Source organism: Pongo abelii, chromosome 16 (assembly GCF_028885655.2).
Source record: "Pongo abelii isolate AG06213 chromosome 16, NHGRI_mPonAbe1-v2.0_pri, whole genome shotgun sequence".
In the NCBI taxonomy this organism is placed as follows: Eukaryota; Metazoa; Chordata; class Mammalia; order Primates; family Hominidae; genus Pongo; species Pongo abelii.
In genome coordinates this window covers 10,394,482-10,419,714 of record NC_072001.2, presented here as the reverse complement: position 1 = coordinate 10,419,714, position 25,233 = coordinate 10,394,482, and positions in this window count along the sequence as shown.

The window sequence follows — 25,233 nt, the reverse complement described above, 5'->3', positions numbered from 1 at the left end:
CTGGGAGGCGGCAAGAGAAACGTTCACCACATGCTTTTCTTCTTTCTCTTTATTTTTTTCATCTTTTCCATTTTACAAGAGATGCTCATTTCAACAACCAGGCGGTGGATGTGATGGGAGAAGTTTCAAGGCCAGGAGTTTGAGACCAGCCCGAGCAACTGAGCAACACAAGTAGGAGAGCCAAGCTGAAAAAAATGAAAAAAAAGGAGGAGGAAGAAAGAAAAGAAAAGAAAAAAAGAAAAACAACCACCAAGAAAGTTAAAATTCTCTAATGGTGCAGGCACAAAAAAAGAGTGATTTCACGTCTTTTCCCACAACATGGATAGAGCTGGAAGCAAGTATGTACCCAGTGAACTGCCTTCTGCTTAAAAGTGGGAGGTAAACAGTGGGTACACACATGGTCATCAAGATGGAAATAACAGACACTCCAAAAGGGAGGAGGAGGGTAAGAGGGGGACAAACGATGAATAAATCGCCCGTCGGAGACAACGTTAGCCACGTGGGTATCAGATACACTGGAGGTCCACTTCTACATCCGGAGGCAGTAGTATGCTGATCTAACAAACAAACACGTACACCCCCTGAGTTTGTAAAATACCAAAACAATGACGACAGCACCACCAGCAGCAACAACAACAACAACAGAACAGAAGCTTGAACACAAAACCACCACCACCACCACCACAATCACCAGTTGCGGGTTGGGGGAGGGTGGCCGCGCTCGAGGCCGTCAGGCTCAGTCCCCTCGGGTTTAAAAAAGAAAACAGCAGACTCATTCCTGTCTGTAGGCAGGAAAAATCCAATCAAAGTTCTCTGTTGCTAGAAAGGGAAGTAGAATAAGGAGAAGGGCTTATTGATCTTCTTGTGATCAATCGAGACCATACATGTAGGAAAAAATTAAATACAGACAGCAACACTTTCTACCCTGTTCAAAAGCATCGGAGATCAGACGCACCACACTCCATGGGGCTTGTGCCACTAGAAAGAAAAGACAGGCCAGGCTCGATGGCTCACGACTGTCATCCCAGTACTTTAGGAGGCCGAGGCGGGCGGATCACTAGGTCAGGAGATTGAGACCATCCTGGCTAACACGGTGAAACCCCATCTCTACTAAAAATACAGAAAACTAACTGGGCCTGGTGTGGGTGCCTGTAGTCCCAGCTACTTGAGAGGCTGAGGCAGGAGGATGTCATGAACCCGGGAAGCGCAGCTTGCAGTGAGCCGAGATAGAGCCACTGCACTCTGGCCTGGGCTAAAGAGTGAGAGTCTGTCTCAAAAAAAAAAAAAAAAGCCAGGCATAGTGCTGCATGCCTGTAGTCCCAGCTACTCAGGAGGCTGTGGTAGAACAATCACTTCACCCAGCAGTTTGAGGCTGCATTGAGCTATGATCATGCCACTGCACTCTGGCCTGGGTGACAGAGCGAAACCCGTTCTCAAAACAAAGAACAACCAAAAACCTACAAGCATACTCAGAGATAGTGTAGGTTTGGTTCCAGAAAACCACAATAAGGCAAATGTTACAAACAAATTGGTTGCATAAACATTTTGTTTCCCAGTGCTTATAAAAGTTATGCTTAAACTGTGTTGTAGTCTAGTGAGTATTTAATAATTAATTATAAATTAATTAATTAGTAATCGCATTATGTCTAAAAAACTATGTACATACCTTAACTTAAAATACCTAATTGCTGAAAAATACTAATGAATATCTGAACCTTACCAAGTCATAATCTTTTTTCTGGTGAGTGAAGGGGTGGCCTGCCCCTCCACACCTGTGGGTATTTCTAGTCAAGGGGGACGAGAGACTGAGAAAATAAGTAAGACACAGAGACAAAGTATAGAGAAGCAATAGTAGGCCCAGGGGACCGGCACTCAGCATATGAAGGACCTGCACAGGCACCGGCCTCTGAGTTCCATCAGTTTTTATTGCTTATTATTTTCATTATTTCAGCAAAAAGGAATGTAGTAGCAGAGCAGGGTGATAATAAGGAGAAGGTCAGCAAAAAACATGTGAGCAAAAGAATCTATGTCAATTAAGTTCAAGGGAAGGTACCATGACTGGACGTGCACGTAAGCCAGATTTATGTTCGTCTCCACCCAAACATCTCAGTGGAGTAAAGAATAACAAAGCAGCATTACTGCAAACACGTCTGGCCTCCCACCATAGGGCAGTTTTTCTCTTATCTCAGAATTGAACAAATGTACAATCGAGTTTTATACTGAGACATCCAGTTCCCAGAGACAGGCAGGAGACAGTGGCCTTCCTCTATCTCAACTGCAAGAGGCTTTCCTCTTTTACTAATCCACCTCAGCACAGACCCTTAACGGGCGTCGGGCTGGGGGACAGTCAGGTCTTTCTCATCCCACAAGGCCATATTTCAGACTTTCACATGGGGAGAAACCTTGGACAATATCCCGCTTTCAAGGGCAGAGGTCCCTGCGGTTTTCTGCAGTGCATTTTGCCCCTCGTTTATTGAGAGTAGAGAATGGCAATGACTTTTACCAAGTATTCTGCTTGTAAACATTTTGTTAACAAGACACGTCCTGCACAGCCCTAGATCCCTTAAACCTTGATTTCATACAATGCTTGTTTTTGTGAGCTCCAGGTTGGGTCAGAGTGGCTGGGGCAAAGTGGCTGGGGCAAAGCTACAAATTAACAACATCTCAGCAAAGCAATTGTTTAAAGTACAAGTCTTTTTCAAAATGGAGTCTCTTATGACTTTCCTTTCTATATAGACACAGTAACAGTCTGATCTCTCTTTCTTTTCTCTACAGTGAGGGTCTTGCCTCTATATTGATGGCTGCTGACTGATCAGTGTGGGGGCTGCTGAAGTTTGGGTGCCTGTGTCAATTTCTTAAAACAATGAAGTTATTTCCTTTCACAAAAGATTTCCCTGTAGCATGTGATGCTGTTTGACAGCATTTTATCCACAGTAGAACTTCCTTCAAAATTGGAGTAAACCCTCTCAAACCCTGCTGCTGCTTTAACCACTAGGTTTATGGAATATTCTAAATCCTTTGTTGTTATTTCAACAATGTTCATAGCATCTCCACCTGGGGTAGATTCCATCTCAAGAAAATATTTTCTTTGCTCATCCATAAGAAGCAACTCCCCACTTGTTCAAGTTTCATCATGAGTTACAGCAATTTAGTCTCATCTTAAGGCCCTAATTCTAATTCTGGTTGTCTTGCGATTCTACCATATCTGTAGGGACTTCCTCCACTGACATCCTGAGCCCTCAAAGTCATCCATGAGGGCTGGAATCAACTTCTTCCAAACTCCTGTTAATGTTGATATTTCAACCTCCTCCCATCAATCACAAATGTCGCTAATGGCATTTGCTATTAAGGAAATTTGTGATTCATGGGAGGAGGTTGAAATATCATGAAGGGATTAAAGGTGAAACCTTTCCAAAATGTTTTCAATTCAGTTTATCCAGATTCATCAAACAAATTACTATGTATGACCACTATACCTTTACAAAATGCATTTATTATTTAATAAAAACACTTGAAAGTCAAAACCACTCTTAGATCCACAGGCTGAAGGATAGATATTGTATTAGCAGCCATGAGCATAACATTAATTTCCAAGTACATCTCCATCTAAGCTTCTGGGTAGCTAGGAGAATTCTTAACAAGCAGCAGTCTTTTTTCCTTTTTTCTTTTCTTTCCTTTTTTATTTCCTTTATTTAGTTTCCCTCTTGTTGCCCAGGATGGAGGGCAGTGGCATGGTCTTGGCTCACTGCAACCCCCGTCTCCAGGGTTCAAGCCATTCTTCTGCATCAGCCTCCCAAGTAGCTGAAATTACAAGTACCACCACCATGCCCGGCTAATTTTTTTGTATTTTTATTAGACATAGGGTTTCATAATTTTCACCAGGCTGGTCTCCAACTTCTAACCTCAGGTTATCCACCCACCTTGGCCTCCCAAGGTGCAGGGATTACAGGTGTGAGCCACTGCACCAGGCCAAGCAGCAATCCCTTTAAAGGACTCGTTTTCTTTCTTTTTTTTTGTTCTGAGCAGTAGGTCTCAATAGTGGGATTAAAATATTCAGTAAACCATGATGTTAACAGATGTGTTGTCACTCAGACTGTGATGTTCCATTTCCAGAGTACCGAAAGAATAGATTTTGCATAGTTCTTAAGGGCCCTGAGATTTTCAGAGTGGTCAATGAGCATTGGCTGTAACTTAAAGTCATCAACTGCAGTGGTCCTCAAAGACAGTCAGCCCATCCTTTGAAGTTTTGAAGCCAAGTGTTGACGTCTCTCTAGCAATGAAAATTTTACATCTTCAGTAAGCTTAATCATTTCCAGCTCTGGACTTAAAGTGAGAGACGTGCAATTCTTCCTCCCATTTGAGCTCTTTGAGGCCACTGTGGTTACTAATTAACACCCCCAGCGGGTGTCATCCTCCTCCCTCCTCAATCGAGTTCACCCACACCGTGGCATGGGGAACGGGGCTTCCTGCACCACACACGCCCTGCATGCCTGGGGCTCTGCCACAGGGGGCTTTCGTGAGCCAGGGAGCAAGGGCCTTCCCCCCACTCCAGCCCAGCCAGGCTGCACAGGCAGAAGGAATCTCTCAACCTGCCACTGCAAACGGGAATTTTGTGTTTGCTGCCCTGGCTCCTCTGGAAGTAGGACTGTCCAACCCTCAGACTCTTCGGTGGCCTCTGCACCCCAACAAATGCCAGGAGGAAGAGGATCCGCAGCATGGCGGCCTGATGAGCATGTGCTCAGTGTGACAGCTTGGGCTCCCTCAAGCAGAGTCACAGGGGAAAGGTGTGTTTGAACCACCCACGTCCCACCGGAGTCCACGGTGGGTCTGGAGCCCCAGGTCACCAGGGCGGTGTGGGAAACTGAAGACGGGGCACCTCCACCTCCAAAGCTCGCAACCCCAGAGGCCTCTTCATCAAGCACAGATGCAAGCCATCCAGGCACCTCTCAACTGCTTCAGGAGCCAGGGCGCTTGTCTACACTCACCTCCAGCCTGTTAGATGAGCTCCTGTCAACCCCAGCGTTTCAGCAAAAGGCACAACGTTTCCTAGATCTGGTGCCACTGGGGAAGCTGAAGGAAGTGGAAGAGGCTGCTCTGCTGGAAACACTCCTCAGACAGGAAGAACACCGGGCTCTGCTGGAGGAGCTTTAGGACGCAGGGTTGGGGCGGGGTGGGGGCAGGGCAGTGACCTCTCTTTCCTGGTGAACCTCTGACTCGGTATGGAGAGGCGTGTCTTCCCTTCCAGCTGACCTGCCTAGGATCCCTGAGTTCCAGGTCCCGTGAGAGACTCCACTCATAGGAGGGCTGTCATTCTTTCCTGAGCATCCTGGGGATCCCAGGGCCCGTGCAGGTACCGGGAGGTGGACTGTCTACTGCTCATGTGCGGGTTAGCAGGAAGCAGCCTAGGTTTTCTAACCAGCCCAGGCGGAGATCTCATCCCTTCCCTCTTGCCCCCACTGCCGCATTCTTCAGTGGGGCGGGCGGAGACCTCCGTCCCGGAAAACACTGGCCCGGGCAGGCACCAAGCCTACTCTTCTTTCTGCGTCTCGCCACCTCTGTCTCCCCACCCCACCGTCACTCTCCTACCCTTGCCCCGCCAGCTTCCTCGGCATCACCTTGGAGCACCTGACAGCTAAATGCAAACCCAAGACCCCGCGCAAACCGGGGTGCTGCCCTTTCTACCCGGGATGGAACTCAGGCAGAGATGGGGAGAGGAAAGGAGACAGGGAGGGAGCGATGGAGGGAGGAAAGAACGGATGGACCGAGGGACCTTGGAAGGGTTGGAGGGATAGAAGGAGGGAGAGAGGGAGGAAGGGAGGAACTGGGGGAGGGATGGAGGGAAAGAGGGAGGGAGGGAGCAAGAAACAGAGAGAGGAAAGCAGAGAGAAAAGCGGTCTTCTGCCTCCAGGACCAGCAGGATCTCGCACTCCAGGAAAATGTTGGGTGCCCAGTGCAGGCTAAGTGCTCGGCCCACAGCTGTGTCAGCCTGCGGGGCTCTCACCGGCCCTCTGGATCTTCAGCCTGGGTTACTTCATCCGGGAGCGATTCAGACGAATTTCGTCTCCCAAGGAATGAGCGAGTTACCCAGAGAGCAATGAGCCGAGACTCGGGTGATTGTCCATTTTTCATCCACATGGTTCACAGATGAGATAGCCCCACGTTGAGCCTGCAACGGAGCACGAGGTGCATAGTCCCGTCCACACAGGAGTCACAATCAGGCTGACTGAAGCGTGGTTTCGGGTTCCATGTTCCTTTGTCTTCTGCAAGGGGGCCTATTGCTCATGTGTCTGTAGCCCCTGAAAGCGTGACCAGGTTGACTGTTTGGTTCCCGAGCTCTGTGGGGACACACAAACATCCAGAGAAGAGTGGAAAAGCAGCATTCTGTCTTTGCTCTCCTTTCCAGTTTCCTGTTTGGAAACAGGTCATAGTGGAGACTCCCCATGTCGTAGGAAACAGGAATCCATAGTCAGGCTGTGATGCACCGGACATTTCTTTTCTCTATAGTTTCCCTCTCGTTTTCTACATGAAAATGAACAAGATTCGTAAGGAATCAGAAAAGAATTTATGGTACACAAGTCTTGACTACTGTTGCATTCCACTTCGAAATCACTTTAAGCTGAAACAACAGTTTTCCAAGATTTAAAGAAAAATAGATTTTATAAAAGGGATTCTTTTATTCACTCAACACATCATTTATGTTACTGACAATAACAAGTGATATTTTTCCACTACAATTTGTTCTGATAAAAGAAATAATTCTTTTAACTCCTCACAAATGCTACATTTTCAAGACTAAAGGAATTAACAGTAGGCATTCTTTCTTCTTGATCTAAGTTATTTGTCTCTAAAATATGTCAAGTAAGCTTTTAAAGATTCAGGGAGGGGCAGTTTCATAATTTTTTCTCTCAGCAAATTTTGAGGTGGCCCCTCTGGCTTCATCGCTTCACTGTGATCTTTTTCTTCCTCTTCTTTGCTATCTTCTTCCATTTTTTCATCCACCTCACTGTCTAGAGGCTGAGGAAAAAGCTGATTACCCACAAATACGTAAGGGGTAATTCTCTGTTTAACTCTATTTCTTTTCCTTTTGGGTGGAGCCCTTTGAGGAATCCCCTTGGACTGCATCTCATCATTAATGAAATTTCTAAGTGTGGGTCGAATGTAAATACGAGCCAAGTCCTGTAGATTCCTGACAGTGATTCCTTACAGATTTGTGGTGGTGAGGGTTAGATTTAATTTTATATAAGGTTTAAATAATAGTTAAGCTTATGTAACCTAAACTGGATTTGCATTTCCTCTATGAAAACTTCATTTATCTAATAAGGAAACCAAATGATTGTAGATATATTTAACTTAATTTTATTGCAATCACTCTTGCTGGGTTGCTGTATATATACTCTGGGCAATATATGAGTGTAATAACAATACAAAATATTGAATAACTTAGCTTTTAAAAGTCCCACAAATTTTATGAAATTTTACAGTACTGCTACTTTTGCTTTTGAATCTCTTTCCAAAAGACATAAGTAAAATAACGACTTCTCTCATAGAGATTTTAAGAGCAAAGCACGTGAATAATTAAAATAGGAAGTATGTACTTAATGCAACTTTTTATATTGACCCCTTACATTTTCAGTATTTTAAAAAATGAGGTTATCTTCACTCTCTAGAATTTTTATTATTATTATTATACTCTAAGTCTTAAGGAACATGTGCACAATGTGCAGGTTAGTTACATATGTACACATGTGTCATGCTGGTGTGCTGCACTCATTAACTCGTCATTTACAAGTAGGTAAATCTTCTCAAGTTATCCCTCCACCCTCCACCCACCCTACGACAGTCCCCAGAGTGTGATGTTCACCTTCCTGTGTCTGTGTGTTCTCATTGTTCAATTCCCACCTATGAGTGACAACATGCGGTGTTTGGTTTTTTATCCTTGAGATAGTTTACTGAGAATGATGATTTCCAATTTCATCCATATCCCTACAAAGGACATGAACTCATCATTTTTTATGACTGCATAGTATTCCATGTTGTATATGTGCCACATTTTCTTAATCCAGTCTATCATTGTTGGACATTTGGGTTGGTTTCAAGTCTTTGCTATTGTGAATAGTGCCACAATAAACAAACGTGTGCATGTGTCTTTATAGCAGCATGATTTATAGTCCTTTGGGTATATACTCAGTAATGGGATGGCTGGGTCAAACGGTATTTCTAGTTCTAGATCCCTGAGGAATCGCCACACTGACTTCCACAATGTTTGAACTAGTTTACCGTCCCACCAACAGTATAAAAGTGTTCCTATTTCTCCACATCCTCTCCAGCACCTGTTGTTTCCTGACTTTTTAATGATCGCCCTTCTTAATGGTGTGAGATGGTATCTCATTGAGTTTTTGATTTGCATTTCTCTGATGGCCAGTGATGGTGAGCATTTTTTCATGTGTTTTTTGGCTACATAAATGTCTTCTTTTGAGAAGTACCTGTTCATGTCTTTCACCCAATTTTGATGGGGTTGTTTGTTTTTTTCTTGTAAATTTGTTGGAGTTCATTGTAGATTCTGGATATTAGCCCTTTGTCAGATGAGTAGGTTGTGAAAATTTTCTGCAATTTTGTAGGTTGCCTGCTCACTCTGATGGTAGTTTCTTTTGCTGTAAAGAAGCTCTTTAGTTTAATGAGATCCCATTTGTCAATTTTGGTTTTTGTTGCCACTGCATTTGGTGTTTTAGACATGAAGTCCTTGCCCATGCCTATGTCCTGAATGGTAATGCCTAGGTTTTCTTCTAGGGTTTTTATAGTTTTAGGTTTAAAGTTTAAGTCTTTAATTCATCTTGAATTATTTTTCGTATAAGGTGTAATGAAGGGATCCACTTTCAGCTTTCTACATATGGCTAGCCAGCTTTCTCAGAACCATTTATTAAATAGGGAATCCTTTCCCCATTGCTTGTTTTTCTCAGGTTTGTCAAAGATCAGATAGTTTTAGATATGTGGTGTTATTTCTGAGGGCTCTGTTCTGTTTCATTGATCTATATCTCTGTTTTGGTGCCAGTACCATGCTGTTTTGGTTACTGTAGCCTTGTAGTATAGTTTGAAGTCAGGTAGCGTGATGCCTCCAGCTTTGCTCTTTTGGCTTAGGATTGACTTGGCGATGCAGGCTCTTTTTTGGTTCAATATGAACTTTAAAGTAGTTTTCCCAATTCTGTGAAGAAAGTGATTGGTAGCTTCATGGGGATGGCATTGAATCTGCAAATTACCTTGGGCAGTATGGCCATTTTCACGATATTGATTCTTCCTACCCATAAGCTTGGAATGTTCTTCCATTTGTTTGTGTCCTCTTTTATTTAGTTGGGCAGTGGTTTGTAGTTCTCTTTGAAGAGGTCCTTCACATCCCTTGTAAGTTGGAATCCTAGGTATTTTATTCTCTTTGAAGCAATTGTGAATGGGAGTTCACTCATGATTTGGCTCTCTGTTTTTCTGTTATTGGTGTATAAGAATGCTTGTGATTTTTCTACGTTGATTTTGTATCATGAGACTTGCTGAAGTTGCTTATCAGCTTAAGGAGATTTTGAACTGAGACAGTGGGGTTTTCTAGATATACAATCATGTCATCTGCAAACAGGGACAATTTGACTTCCTCTTTTCCTAATTGAATACCATTTATTTCCTTCTTCTGCCTAATTGCCCTGGCCAGAACTTCCAACACTATGTTGAATAGGAGTGGTGAGAGAGGGCATCCGTGTCCTGTGCCAGTTTTCAAAGGGAATGCTTCCAGTTTTTGCTTATTCAGTGTGATATTGGCTGTGGGTTTGTCATAGATAGCACTTATTATTTTGAGATACGTCCCATGAATACTTAATATATTGAGAGTTTTTAGCGTGGAGGGTTGTTGAATTTTGTCAAAGGCCTTTTCTGCATCTATTGAGATAATCATGTGGTTTTTGTCTTTCGTTGTGTTTTTATGCTGGATTACATTTATTGATTTGTGTATATTGAACCAGGCTTGCATCCCAGGGATGAAGCCCACTTGATCATGGTGGATAAGCTTTTTGATGTGCTGCCTTATTTGGTTTGCCAGTATTTTATTGAGGATATTTGCATCAATGTTCATCAAGGATATTTGTCTAAAATTCTCTTTTTTCGTTGTGTCTCCGCCCAGCCTTGGTATCAGGATGATGCAGGCCTCATAAAATGAGTTAGAGAGGATTTTCTCTTTTTCTATTGATTGGAATAATTTCAGAAGGAATGGTACCAGTTCCTCTTTGTACCTCTGGTAAAATTCGGCTGTGAATCCATCTGGTTCTGGACTTTTTTTTGGTTGGTAATCTATTGATTAGTGCCTCAATTTCCGAGCCTGTTATTGGTCTAGTCAGAGATTCAACTTCTTCCTGGTTTAGTCTTGGGAGGGTTTATGTGTCGAGGAATTTATCCATTTCTTCTAGATTTTCAAGTTTATTTGCATAGAGGTGTTTGTAGTATTGTCTGATGGTAGTTTGTATTTCTGTGGGATTGGAGATTATATCCCCTTTATCATTCTTTACTGCGTCTTTTTGATTCTTCTCTATTTTCTTCTTTATTAGTCTTGCTAGCGGTCTATCAATTTTATTGATGTTTTCAAAAAACCAGCTCCTGTATTCATTGATTTTTTTTGAAGGGTTTTTTTGTGTCTCTATTTCCTTCAGTTCTGCTCTGATTTTAGTTATTTCTTGCCTTCCGCTAGCTTTTGAATGTGTTTGCTCTTGCTTTTCTAGTTCTTTTAATTGTGATGTTACAATGTCAATTTTGGATCTTTTCTCCTTCTCATGTGGGCATTTAGTGCTTTAAATTTCCTTATACACTGCTTTGAATGTGTCCCAGAGATTCTGGTATGTTGTGTCTTTGTTCTCATTGGTTTCAAAGAACATCTTTATTTCTGCCTTCATTTCGTTATGTACCCAGTAGTCACTCAGGAGCAGGTTGTTCAGTTTCCATGTAGTTGAGCAGTTTTGAGTGAGTTTCTTAATCTTGAGTTCTAGTTTAATTGCACTGTGGTCTGAGAGACAGTTTGTTATGATTTCTCTTTTTCACATTTGCTGAGGAGAGCTTTACTTCCAACTATGTGGTCAATTTTGGAATAGGTATGGTGTGGTACTGAAAAAAAATGTATATTCTGTTGATTTGGGGTGGAGAGTTCTGTAGATGTCTATTAAGTCCGCTTGGTGCAGAGCTGGGTTCAATTCCTAGGTATCCTTGTTAACTTTCTGTCTCACTGATCTGTCTAATGTTGACAGTGGGGTGTTAAAGTCTCCCATTATTATTGTGTGGGAGTCTAAGTCTCTTTGTAGGTCACTCAGGACTTGCTTTATGAATCTGAGTGCTCCTGTATTGGGTGCATATATATTTAGGATAGTTAGCTCTTCTTGTTGAATTGATCCCTTTACCATTATGTAATGGCCTTCTTTGTCTCTTTTGATCTTTGTTGTTTTAAAGTCTGTTTTATCAGAGACTGGGATTGCAACCCCTGCCTTTTCTTGTTTTCCATTTGCTTGGTAGATCTTCCTCCATCCTTTTATTTTGAGCGTATGTGTGTCTCTGCACGTGAGATGGGTTTCCTGAATACAGCACACTGATGGGTCTTCACTCTTCATCAAATTTGTCAGTCTGTGTCTTTTAATTAGGGTATTTAGTCCATTTACATTAAAAGTTAATACTGTTAAGTGTGAATTTGATCCTGTCATTATGATGTTAGCTGGTTATTTTGCTCGTTAGTTTATGCAGTTTCTTCCTAGCCTCAATGGTCTTTACAATTTGGCATGATTTTGCAGTTGCTGGTATTGGATGTTCCTTTCCATGTTTAGTGTTTCCTTCAGGAGCTCTTTTAGGGCAGGTGTGGTGGTGACAAAATCTCTCAGCATTTACTTGTCTGTTAAGTATTTTATTTCTCCTTCACTTACGAAGCTTAGTTTGGCTGGATATGGCATTCTGGGTTGAAAATTATTTTCTTTAAGAATGAGGAATGTTGACCCCCACTCTCTTCTAGCTTGTGGCGTTTCTGCTGAGAGATCTGCTGTTAGTGTGATGGACTTCCCTTTGTGCGTAATCCAACCTTTCTCTCTGGCTGCCCTTACCATGTTTTCCTTCATTTCAACTTTTATGAATCTGACAATTATGTGTCTTGGAGTTGCTCTTCTCGAGGAGTATCTTTGCAGCGTTATCTGTATTTCCTGAATCTGAATGTTGGCCTGCCTTGCTAGATTGGGGAAGTTCTCTTGGATAATATCCTGCAGAGTGTTTTCCAACTTGGTTCCATTCTCCCCGTCACTTTCAGGTACACCAATCAGACGAAGATTTGGTCTTTCCACTTAGTCGCATATTTCTTGGAGGGTTTGTTTGTTTCTTTTTATTCTTTTTTCTCTAAACTTCCATTCTCACTTCATTTCATTCATTTCATCTTCCATCACTGATACCCTTTCTTCCAGTTGATTGCATCGGCTCCTGGGACTTCTGCATTCTTCACCTAGTTCTCGAGTCTTGGATTTCAGCTCCATCAACTCCTTTAAGCACTTCTCTGTATTGTTTATTCTAGTTATACATTCTTCTAAATTTTTTTCAAAGTTTTTTAACGTCTTTGCCTTTGGTTTGAATTTCTTCCTGTAGCTCATAGTAGTTTGATCATCTGAAGACTTCTTCTCTCAACTCGTCAAAATCATTCTGCGTCCAGCTTTGTTCCATTGCTGTTGTGGAGCTGCATTCCTTTGGAGGAGGAGAGACACTCTGCTTTTTAGATTTTCCAGTTTTTCTGCTCTGTTTTTTCCCCATCTTTGTGGTTTTATTTACTTTTGGTCTTCAATGATGATGATGTACTGAAGGTTTTTTGGTGTGGATGTCCTTTCTGTTTGTTAATCTTCCTTCTAACAGACAGGACCCTCAGCTGTAGGTCTGTTGGAGTTTGCTAGAGGTCCACTCCAGACCCTGTTTGCCTTTATAACAGCAGCGGTGACTGCAGAACAGTGGATTTTCATGAACCACAAATGCTGCTGTCTGATTGTTCCTCTGGAAGTTTTGCCTCAGAGGAGTACCCGGCCGTGTGAGTTGTCTGCCTGCCCCTACTGGGTCGTGCCTCCCACTTAGGCTGCTTGGAGGTCAGGGATCAGTGACCCACTTAAGGAGGCAGTCTGCCTGTTCTCAGATCTCCATCTGCGTGCTGGGAGAACCATTGCTGTCTTCAAAGCTGTAAGACATGGACATTTATGTCTGCAGAGGTTACTGCTGTCTTTTTGTTTGTCTGTACCCTACCCCCAGAGGTGAAGCCTACAGAGGCAGGCAGACCTCATTGAGCTGTGGTGGTCTCCACCCAGTTTTATATTCCCGGCTGCTTTGTTTACCTACACAAGCCTGGGCAATTGCGGCGCTAATTCCCCAGCCGAGCTGCTGCCTTGCAGTTTGATCTCAGACTGCTGTGCTAGCAATCAGCGAGACTCCATGGGCGTAGGACCCTCTGAGCCAGGTGCGGGATATAATCTCCTGGTGTGCCGTTTTCTAAGCCTGTTGGAAAATTGTAGTATTAGGGTGGGAGTGACCAGATATTCCAGGTGCCGTCTGTCACTCCTTCCTTTGACTAGGAAAGGGATCTCCCTGACCCCTTGCACTTCCCGTGTGAGGCAATACCTAGCCCTGCTTCAGCTTACACACGGTGCACTGTACCCACTGTCCTGCGCCCACTGTCTGGCACTCCCTAGTGAGATGAACCCGGTACCTAAGATGGAAATTCAGAAATCACCCGTCTTCTGCGTCACTTACCCTGGGAGCCGTAGACTGCAGCTGTTCCTATGTGGCCATCTTGGCTGCCTCCACTCTCTAGAATTTTAAAATTGTATTTAGAATTGTTTTTTCTATAGTTCAGTGTATAAAGTATTTGGTTTTTTTAAAAAAGCAAAATCATCATTATATGTGACTATTGATAGGCCACAGAACGAGTGAATGAGCATGAGTGAGGCCACTTTTTTAGATGTCTGTAAGTAGCAGGGCCATGGTAGACATGGTCAGCAGATGCACTTTAGCAGATGGAACTTCTAGTTTCCCTGAATATTTATCCTTGACAAGGTAGGGCTGAGCCTACATTTGCTTTGGATGTTTCTAGTACAAGTAATATTCACAGAAATTGTATTTAGATAGCTTTTTTTTGGAAAATCCTGTTCAGAATCATAATGTAATCTTTGGGACTCATGCCATGCTCATTTGACTTCTTCCCATAATTTTTATGATTCTTTTGGTAAAACTATACTGGTTTTCATTTTTTACTTTATATCACACAATTAAACTGTCCATATTTGAGCTTTATTCTAGCTTATCAGTGATAAAAAACAGGTAGTAAGTGCCATTGTTTGTTAGTTTGTTTTCCTAATAAGGTCTGAAAACTGCCATTCCTTATTAAGAAAGTGTGCAATGTAACATATTTGCTAGAGTTACATGGATTATATACTTCTTAAAGGGAAAAATTTGAGAGTATCATGGATTACCACCAGGATTATTATTACAGTAGTTGCTCAGATTTGGTTAAGGAAGCCCAATCAATGTATAGTGAAAGGATTGTTATCTCTCTGCTAAGACTCAGATATTGTTTCAAAAAATCTCAGCATCAATAATTCCACAACATCTGAAAACAAGTGTTTGTGATCATGTGTAAGCATGAAACTTTCCAAGTAATTGAGGATATTTTAGTTATGTGAAAGACAGTATCAATGGAAGGTTATTTGTTTTATACCAGTGGCTAGGGTGGTGGAATTGGAGTTATTTCTACAGTTATTCTTAGATGATTACTAAACCGTTAAGAAATGCCCCATATCACTCGTATCTACGAAAGAAAAAAATCAGTATAATACTGTTTTCATCTGTCAGAAATATTCACTTTATTCTCAATTAAATGTGGCTATTGAAGTTACCCTGAATTCCTGGTGACCACAAGTTTTTTTTTTTTTATTATACTTTAGGTTTTATGCTACATGTGCACAATGTGCAGGTAAGTTACATATGTATACATGTGCCATGCTGGTGCGCTGCAACCCCGAACTCGTCATCTAGCATTAGGTATATCTCCCAATGCTATCCCACCCCCTTCCCCCGAGCCCACAACTGTCCTCGAAGTGTGATGTTCCCCTTCCTGTGTCCATGTGTTTTCATTGTTCAATTCCCACCTATGAGTGAGAATATGTAGTGTTTGGTTTTTTGTCCTTGCGATAGTTTACTGAGAATGATGATTTCCAATTTCATCCATGTCCCTACAAAGGACATGAACTCATCATTTTTTATGGCTGCATAGTATTCCATGGTGTATATGTGCCACATTTTCTTAATCCAGTCTATCATTGTTGGACATTTGGGTTGGTTCCAAGTCTTTGCTATTGTGAATAGTGCCGCAATAAACATACGTGTGCATGTGTCTTTATAGCAGCATGATTTATAGTCCTTTGGGTATATACCCAGTAATGGGATGGCTGGGTCGAATGGAATTTCTAGTTCTAGATCCCTGATGAATTGCCACACTGACTTCCACAAACGTTGAACTAGTTTACAGTCCCACCAACAGTGTAAAAGTGTTCCTATTTCTCCACATCCTCTCCAGTACCTGTTGTTTCCTGACTTTTTAATGATTGCCATTCTAACTGGTGTGAGATGGTATCTCATTGTGGTTTTGATTTGCATTTCTCTGATGGCCAGTGATGGTGAGCATTTTTTCATGTGTTTTTTGGCTGCATAAATGTCTTCTTTTGAGAAGTGTCTGTTCATGTCCTTCACCCACTTTTTGATGGGGTTGTTTGTTTTTTTCTTGTAAATTTGTTGGAATTCATTGTAGCTTCTGGATATTAGCCCTTTGTCAGATGAGTAGGTTGCGAAAATTTTCTCCCATTTTGTAGGTTGCCTGCTCACTCTAATGGTAGTTTCCTTTGCTGTGCAGAAGCTCTTTAGTTTAATTAGATCCCATTTGTCAATTTTGGCTTTTGTTGCCATTGCTTTCAGTGTTTTAGACATGAAGACCTTGCCCATGCCTATGTCCTGAATGGTAATACCTAGGTTTTCTTCTAGGGTTTTTATGGTTTTGGGTCTAACATGTAAGTCTTTAATCCATCTTGAATTGATTTTTGTATAAGGTGTAAGGAAGGGATCCAGCTTCAGCTTTCTCCATATGGCTAGCCAGTTTTCCCAGCACCATTCATTAAATAGGGAATCCTTTCCCCATTGCTTGTTTTTCTCAGGTTTGTCAATGATCAGATAGTTGTAGATATGTGGCATTATTTCTGAGGGCTCTGTTCTGTTCCATTGATCTATATCTCTGTTTTGGTGCCAGTACCATGCTGTTTTGGTTACTGTAGCCTTGTAGTATACTTTGAAGTCAGGTAGTGTGATGCCTCCAGCTTTGTTCTTTTGGCTTAGGATTGACTTGGCGATGCAGGCTCTTTTTTGGTTCCATATGAACTTGAAAGTAGTTTTTTCCAATTCTGTGAAGAAAGTCATTGGTGGCTTGATGGGGATGGCATTGAATCTGTAAATAACCTTGGGTAGGATGGCCATTTTCACGATTTTGTTTCTTCCTACCCATGAGCATGGAATGTTCTTCCATTTGTTTGTATCCTTTTTTATTTCCTTGAGCAGTGGTTTGTAGTTCTCCTTGAAGAGTTCCTTCACATCCCTTGTAAGTTGGATTCCTAGGTATTTTATTCTGTTTGAAGCAATTGTGAATGGGACTTCACTCATGATTTGGCTCTCTGTTTGTCTGTTATTGATGTATAAGAATGCTTGTCATTTTTGTACATTGATTTTGTATCCTGAGACTTTGCTGAAGTTGTTATCAGCTTAAGGAGATTTGGGGCTGAGACAATGGGGTTTGCTAGATATACAATCATGTCATGTGAAAACAGGGACAATTTGACTTCCTCTTTTCCTAATTGAATACCTTTTATTTCATTCTCCTGCCTAATAGCCCTGACCAGAACTTCCAACACTATGTTGAATAGAAGTGGTGAGAGAGGGCATCCCTGTCTTGTGCCAGTTTTCAAAGGGAATGCTTCCAGTTTTGCCCATTCAGTATGATATTGGCTGTGGGTTTGTCATAGATAGCTCTTATTATTTTGAGATACGTCCCATCAATACCTAATTTATTGAGAGTTTTTAGCATGAAGCGTTGTTGAATTTTGTCAAAGGTCTTTTCGGCATCTATCGAGATAATCATGTGCTTTTTCTCTTTGGTTCTGTTTATATGCTGGATTACATTTATTGATTTGCGTATATTGAACCAGCCTTGCATCCCAGGGATGAAGCCCACTTGATCATGGTGGATAAGGTTTTTGATGTGCTGCTGGATTCTGTTTGCCAGTATTTTATTGAGGATTTTTGCATCAATGTTCATCAAGGATATTGGTCTAAAATTCTCTTTTTTGGTTTTGTCTCTGCCAGGCTTTGGTATCAGGATGATGCTGGCCTCATAAAATGAGTTTGGGAGGATTTCCTCTTTTTCTATTGATTAGAATAGTTTCAGAAGGAACGGTACCAGCTCCTCCTTGTAACTCTGGTACAATTCGGCTGTGAACCCATCTGGTCCTGGACTTTTTTTGGTTGGTAAGCTATTGATTATTGCCACAATTTCAGCTCCTGTTATTGGTCTATTCAGAGATTCAACTTCTTCCTGGTTTAGTATTGGGAGGGTGTATATGTCGAGGAATTTATCCATTTCTTCTTGATTTTCTAGTTTATTTGTGTAGAGGTGTTTGTAATATTCTCTGATGGTAGTTTGTATGTCTGTGGGATCAGTGGTGATATCCCCTTTATCATTTTTTATTGCATCTATTTGATTCTTCTCTCTTCTTTTCTTTATTAATCTTGCTAGCGGTCTATCAATTTTGTTGATCCTTTCAAAAAACCAGCTCCTGGATTCATTTATTTTTTGAAGGGTTTTTTGTGTCTCTATTTCCTTCAGTTCTGCTATGATTTGGTTATTTCTTGCCTTCTGCTAGCTTTTGAATGTGTTTGCTCTTGCTTTTCTAGTTCTTTTAGTTGTGATGTTAGAGTGTCCATTTTGGATCTTTCCTGCTTTCTCTTGTGGGCATTTAGTGCTATAAATGTCCCTCTACACACTGCTTTGAATGCATCCCAGAGATTCTGGTATGTTGTGTCTCAGTTCTCATTGGTTTCAAAGAACATCTTTATTTGTGCCTTCATTTCGTTATGTACCCAGTAGTCATTCAGGAGCAGGTTGTTCAGTTTCCATGTACTTGAGCGGTTTTGAGTGAGGTTCTTAATCCTGAGTTCTAGCTTGATTGCACTGTGATCTGAGAGATAGTTTTTTATAATTTCTGTTCTTTTACATTTATTGAGGAGAGCTTTACTTCCAAGTATGTGGTCAATTTTGGAATAGGTGTGGTGTGGTGCTGAAAAAAAATGTATATTGTGTTGATTTGGGGTGGAGAGTTCTCTAGATGTCTATTAGGTCTGCTTGGTTCAGAGCTGAGTTCAATTCCTGGGTATCCTTGTTGACATTCTGTCTCGTTGATCTGTCTAATGTTGACAGTGGGGTGTTAAAGTCTGCCATTATTAATGAGTTGGAGTCTAAGTCTGCTTGTAGGTCACACAGGACTTGCTTTATGAATCTGCGTGCTCCTGTATTGGGTGCATATATATTTAGGATAGTTAGCTCTTCTTGTTGAATTAATCCCTTTGCCATTATTTAATGGCCTTCTTTGTCTCTTTTGATCTTTGTTGGTTTAAAGTCTGTTTTATCAGAGACTAGGATTGCAACCCCTCTCTTTTTTTGTTTTCCATTTGCTTGGTACATCTTCCTCCATCCTTTTATTTTGAGTGTATGTGTCTCTCTGCACGTGAGATGGGTTTCCTGAATAAAGCACACTGATGGGTCTTGACTCTTTATCCAATTTGCCAGTCTGTGTCTTTTAATTGGAGCATTTAGTCCATTTACATTTTAAGTTAATATTGTTATGTGTGAATCTGATCCTGTCATTATGATGTTAGCTGGTTATTTTGCTCATTAGTTGATGCAGTCTCTTCCTAGTCTTGATGGTCTTTAAATTTCGGCATGATTTTGCAGTGGCTGCTACCGGTTGTTCCTTTCCATGTGTAGCACTTCCTTCAGGAGCTCTTTTAGGGCAATCCTGGTGGTGACAAAATCTCTCAGCATTTGCTTGTCTGTAAAGTATTTTATTTCTCCTTCACTTATGAAGCTTAGTTTGACAGGATATGAAATTCTGGGTTGAAAATTCTTTTCCTTAAGAATGTTGAATATTGGCCCCCACTCTCTCCTGCCTTGTAGGGTTTCTGCTGAGAGATCCACTGTTAGTCTGATTGGCTTCCCTTTCAGGGTAACCCGACCTTTCTCTCTGGCTGCCCTTAACATTTTTTCCTTCATTTCAACTTTGGTGAATCTGACAATTATGTGTCTTGGAGTTGCTCTTCTCGAGGAGTATCTTTGTGGCGTTCTCTCTGTTTCCTGAATCTGAATGTTGGCCTGCCTTGCTAGATTGGGGAAATTCTCCTGGATAATATCCTGCAGAGTGTTTTCCAACTTGGTTCCATTCTCCCCGTCACTTTCAGGTACACCAATCAGATGTAGATTTGGTCTTTTGACATAGTCCCACATTTCTTGGAGGCTTTGCTCGTTTCTTTTTATTCTTTTTTTCTCTAAACTTCCCTTATCGCTTCGTTTCTTTCATTTCATCTTCCAGGGCTGTCACCCTTTCTTCCGTTTGTTTGCATCAGCTCCTGAGGCTTCTGCATTCTTCATGTAGTTCTCGAGCCTTGGTTTTCATCTCCATCAGCTCCTTTAAGCACTTCTATGTATTGGTTGTTCTAGTTATACATTCTTCTAAAATTTTTTCAAAGTTTTCAACTTCTTTCCTTTTGGTTTTTATATCCTCCCGTAGCTGAGTAATTTGATCGTCTGAAGCCTTCTTCTCTCAGCTCGTCAAAGTCATCTTCCGTCCAGTTTTGTTCCGTTGCTGGTGAGGAACTGCGTTCCTTTGGAGGAGGAGAGGCGCTCTGCTTTTTAGAGTTTCCAGTTTTTCTGCTCTGTTTTTTCCTCATCTTTGTGGTTTTATCTACTTTTGGTCTTTGATGATGGTGATGTACAGATGGGTTTTTGGTGTGGATGTCCTTTCTGTTAGTTTTCCTTCTAACAGAGAGGGCCTTCAGCTGCAGATCTGTTGGAGTACCTGGCCGGCCGTGTGAGGTGTCAGTCTGCCCCTGCTGGGGGGGTGCCTCCCAGTTAGGCTGCTCGGGGGTCAGGCATCAGGGACCCACTTGAGGAGGCAGTCTACCCGTTATCAGATCTCCAGCTGCCTGCTGGGAGAACCACTGCTCCTCTCATAGCTGTCAGACAGGGACATTTAAGTCTGCAGAGGTTACTGCTGTCTTTTTGTTTGTTTGTGCCCTGCCCCCAGAGGTGACCATACGTTTTTAGCTGGAAAACTTGGGGAAAGTTGTCTGTCCCATCTACCTTGCTGTTTTATTTATTTATTTATTTATTTTCTCGGTTGGAACTGCTGTTTAGATGATGCTTTTCCTATGTAGGAGAGAGTTTTAGTTAAAAATATATTTGAAGATTGGCTTTTCCGTATTGTCTTTCGTTCTTTGACTTTGGCAAATTATACAGTAGATTTTCATGATCATTTCATACTTCTTGTAATTGAAATGTATTTTTATGTTTTTAAATGAATTCATTTTACACTTGTGACTTCATTATTGACTTTAAGGGGTAGAAATAAAAAATAAAAATTTAAGAAAAACGAAAATGAATGAGATCCACACACCTGCGTGTGTGAGAATATCACAGCAACAGCAACACCCACAGGCATTGCTACCTTCACGGAGTGGGCATGGAAAACTCAAGACTATCATGGAGGTTCAGTTCTACACTCCACCCTTCCAGGGTGGTTTCTCCCTAAAATCGTGTGTGAGCCCAAAGAGAAACTTCCAGTTTCCGTAGAATTCTGGAGAACTCAGAGTGCCAGCCCCGGAAGCCCCCATTTCCCGGCTGATCTGGCCTCACCTTCACCTACCACACAAGGCCCTGGTATGTGGTTTCTGGCTTCAGAGGTTGGGTTACCCAGGGCCCTTGGGTGCTCATGCATATTCGTGAAGGGGTGAAGCTGGTGGGTCTTTATAAGGGCCACTGGCAGGGTTGGACTCCTGACTGGACCTGTGTGCAGCACAAAGTCCAACTTAGGCGTGCCGGAGCCACTGGCCACTCTCTGCTCGTGTCTGTCCGTGAAATTCTGGCCAGGTGCCCTCGCAATGTCTCTCCCGACACCTTCTGACAGCCCCTTCCCCGCAGAAGCCTGAGGACGAAGACAGCAAAGGGGACTCGTTTGTAACCTGAACAAAAATGATGCCCTGCCAGCATGCTTTGAGAGGAACCCTTACCCGAACTGGCCAGAGAGACCTGCCTTTTAGAGTCCAGGATTCAGATTTCGTGTCAGAATCAAAGGTTCAGGCACCCAGGCCAGGGTGGCAAGGAACCCGTGCATGCAGGTGGCCTGTGCAACGCAGCCCACCACAGTGCCACCCTCCCTCCTTGGTCGCCTTCACCCCCGCCAGGGCGTGGGTAACAGGGGGCTTTCGTGAGCCAGGCAGCAAGGGTCGCCCCTCTGCTGCAGCCCAGCGAGGCTTCACAGGCAGAAGGAATCTCCCAACCTGCCATGGCACACGGGGATTTTGGGTTTGCTGCCCTACCTCCTTCAGAAGTGGCGCTGTCTCACCCTCAGACACCTGGGTGACCTCCACACCCAAACTGATGGCAGGGGGACCAGTATCTGCACTACTGTAGCTTTCTGGGTGTGTGCTCAATGGGACAGCTTGGGCTGCTCACGTTGAGTCAAACAGATGGCAGGGGGACCAGGACAAGCAGCAAGGCAGACTTCTGGGTGCCTGCTCAGTGGGACAACTTGAGCTGCTCAGGGTGAGTTACAGGAGCAAAGTGTGCTTGCGCCACACACGTCCAACATGAGTCCGTATTGGTGCTGGGGCCAGGGTCTCCAGGCCACCGGGGCGCTTGGGGACCTGAAGCCAAGGCACATCTACCTCCGCAGCTCGCACCCATGGAGGCCTCTGCATGTCAGAAGCAGATGTAAGCCATCCAGGCACTCTCCCAACCGCTACTGGAGCTGAAGCGTTCATCTGCACTCACATCCACCCTATTATATAACCTCCTGTCGACCCCAGAATTTCAGCAAAAGGCATAACCTTTCCTAGCAACAGAGCAACACGGGGAGTTGAAGGACGTCGAAGAGCCCGCTTTTCTGGAACCACTCCTCAGCCAGGAAGAACACTGGGCTCTGCTGGAGGAGCTTTAGGACGCGGGGTTGGGACAGGATGGGGGCAGGGTGGTGGCCCTTCTTTCGTGGTGAATCTCTGGCTTGGTATGGAGACCTGTGTCTTCCCTTCTAGTTGACCTGTCTAGGATCCCTGAGTCCAGGTCCGGAGAGGCTCCACAGAAAGGAGGCCTGTCATTCTTTCCTGAGCATCTCAGGGATTTCAGAGCCAGCACAAGTACTCAGAGATGGGCCGTATACTGTGCATGCGTTGGTCTGCGGGCAGCTGGCTAGTGTTTGGGACCAGCCCAGGCAGGGCTCTCATCCCTTCCCCAGCCCTCCGACGCCGTATACCCCACCACCCCCACGTTCTTCAGTGGTGTAGGCTAAGACTTCCACCCCAGGAAAAACCGGTCGGGGCAGCAGCCAGTCCTGCTCTCCTTTCCGCGGCTCAACTCCACTACCTCCCCGCTCCACCATCACTCGCCCACCTGTTCCCTGCCATCCTCCCCTGCATCACGTGGAGTGCCTGGCAACTAAATGTAGACCCCAAGATCTCGCACAAACTGTGGTTCTGGACTTTCTAGGCGGGAGGGAAGCCAGGCAGAGATGGGGAAAGGAATGGAGACAAAGTGAATGGGAGTGACAGAGTGAGGAAAGGACGGATGAATGGAGGGACCTTGGAAGGGAGGGAGGGCGGGAGGGAAAGAAAAAGAGAAAAAGTGAGGGAGGGAAGGAGGGAGAAAGGGAGATATGGATGGAGGGAGAGAGGGAAGGAGAGAAGAACAGAGGGAGGGAGAGAGGGAGAGAAGGAAGAATAGAGGGAAGGATGGACAGAGGGAGAAAAGGAGCAAGAAACAGAGAAAGGAAGGCAAAGGGAACAGCCGTCTTCTGCCTCCAGGACCAGCGTGACCTCGAACTCCGGGAAAATGTTGGGTGCCCAGTGCAGGCTGAGTGCTCGGCCAAAGACTGCGTAGGCCGACGGTGCCCTCACTGGCCCTCGGGATTGCCAGCCTGGGTTACTTCATCTGGGAGCGATTCAGACGAATTCCTCCTCCCAAGGAATGACTGAATTCATCAAAGAGCGGAGCCGAGACTCGAATGGTTATATGTTTTTCATCCACATGGTTCACAGATGACGTATCCCCACGCTAAGCCTGCAACAGGGTGCGATGCAGATACTCCCATCCACACAGGAGTCACACTCAAGCCGAGTGAACCATGATTCCGGATTCCATGTTCCTTTGCCCTCTGCAAGGTGGCCTGTTGCTCACTCGTCTCTGGCCCCCGAAAGCGTGACCATGTTGACTGTTTGTTTCCCGAGCTCTGTGGGGACACAGAAATCTCCAGTGAAGCGTGGAAAAGCAGCATCGTGTCTTTGCTCCCCTTTCCAGTTTCCAAACAGACCATTTTGGAGACTCCCCATGTTGCAGGAAACAGGAATCTGTCATCCGGCTGTGGTGCCTCAGTCCCCTCCCCTGGCTCCAGGCCCAGCAGGCGGCCTCCCTTTCGCTGACACTCCAGGCCTTCCCCCAGCTCGCATGCTCCCGAGATTCCAACACATCGGGCCGGCTCAGGACAGGGTGTACTCGGAGGCATTAGGGCCCGGGGCCCACAGTACTGGGATCCCCTCCGGTCCTCTGCCTTACCACGGAAAAATTGTTTTGGATCCCTCGCTGACCATCCTGCAAGGCCCCCTCTTGCCCCACACACACAGAGCCGTCAGGGCTGCCCAGGGGCGAACAGCCTGCCCAGCCCTTTTTCTCACAACGCCCACACCATCGTCACTTGTCCCGACGAGGTCCTGCCTGTGGCCAACGGGACAAGAAGGCCCTGCTTTGCCCCATGCTGGCACTAGAGCCCCGGCAGCCTGATCCCAGGCAAGAGAGGCTGACGGATACCCAGACACACCACACCAACACCACGAGCAAACCCACCCCGACACACACACAAATACACAGGTGCATGCGCACAGGCACACACGCACACACACGGAAACACACACAAGGAAATACAGACAAAGCCACAGACACAGCTTGAAAGAGAGCTAGGGAGACCAGAATGGAGAGATAAGAATGTGGGTAGAGAGAGAAAGGTGGAGGAGGAGAGAGACAGAAGGTGACAGAAGAGCGAGAGGTGGAGGGAGAAATAGAGAAAGGGCGATGGTGAGGGAGTTGTAGAGCAAGAGAGACAGAGCCTTGGAAAGGGAGGCTCTGCTCAGGTAGACAGGGCACCTTTGAGCAGGCCGGGGTGAGGTGGAGGGTGCTTGGGCCAGGCTAGAACAGGAGGTCAGGACCGCCTAAGTGGGAAAACCATCGGAGCCCTGAGAAGTGTTTTTTTTTTTTTTCCTTGGATTGGTTGGTTGTTTTGGGGGTGCATTTCATAGGGTCCTTCTGTCCCCTTGGTGTGGTGGCCCCTGAGATTTGTAGAGTGCACCCGTCCATCTGGTGGAAGCAGTGGCACTGAGCATGTCCACGGGGCGAGGCCTGGGTCTCTCTCGTGTCCTCAGGACTGGAGTTTACACAAAGTCGGTGGCAATGGGAAATAGGGTGCACCGGGACGGATTTCTTCGTGGCTGGCAAAGACAATGTCCTTCCCCTGGGGAAAGCAGCCCACGTGTTCTGGAGCGGAGGTCTTGGCTGGTGACTGTGGGACCTGCTGCCCCAGCTTGGATGGTTGCAGTGGCGCTTGATGAATGAATTGAATTGCCTGGGGTCCGGGGAGTGGGAAGACACCCCAGAGAGCAGGAAACCCTAGCCTGCGCTTTCAGGGTCTAGTACCTGCCACAGCACACTGGCTGGAGCCGGGCTCCTGGTGGAGCTGCAGCCCGGCGGAAGACGTGGGATGCTGCCGCCTGGCGGTATTGCAGCTGCGAATCCCCACGAGGAGGGTTCATCTCGACATAAATCTTTTTCTTTCTTCAGCTGATACGTATCCTTAATTT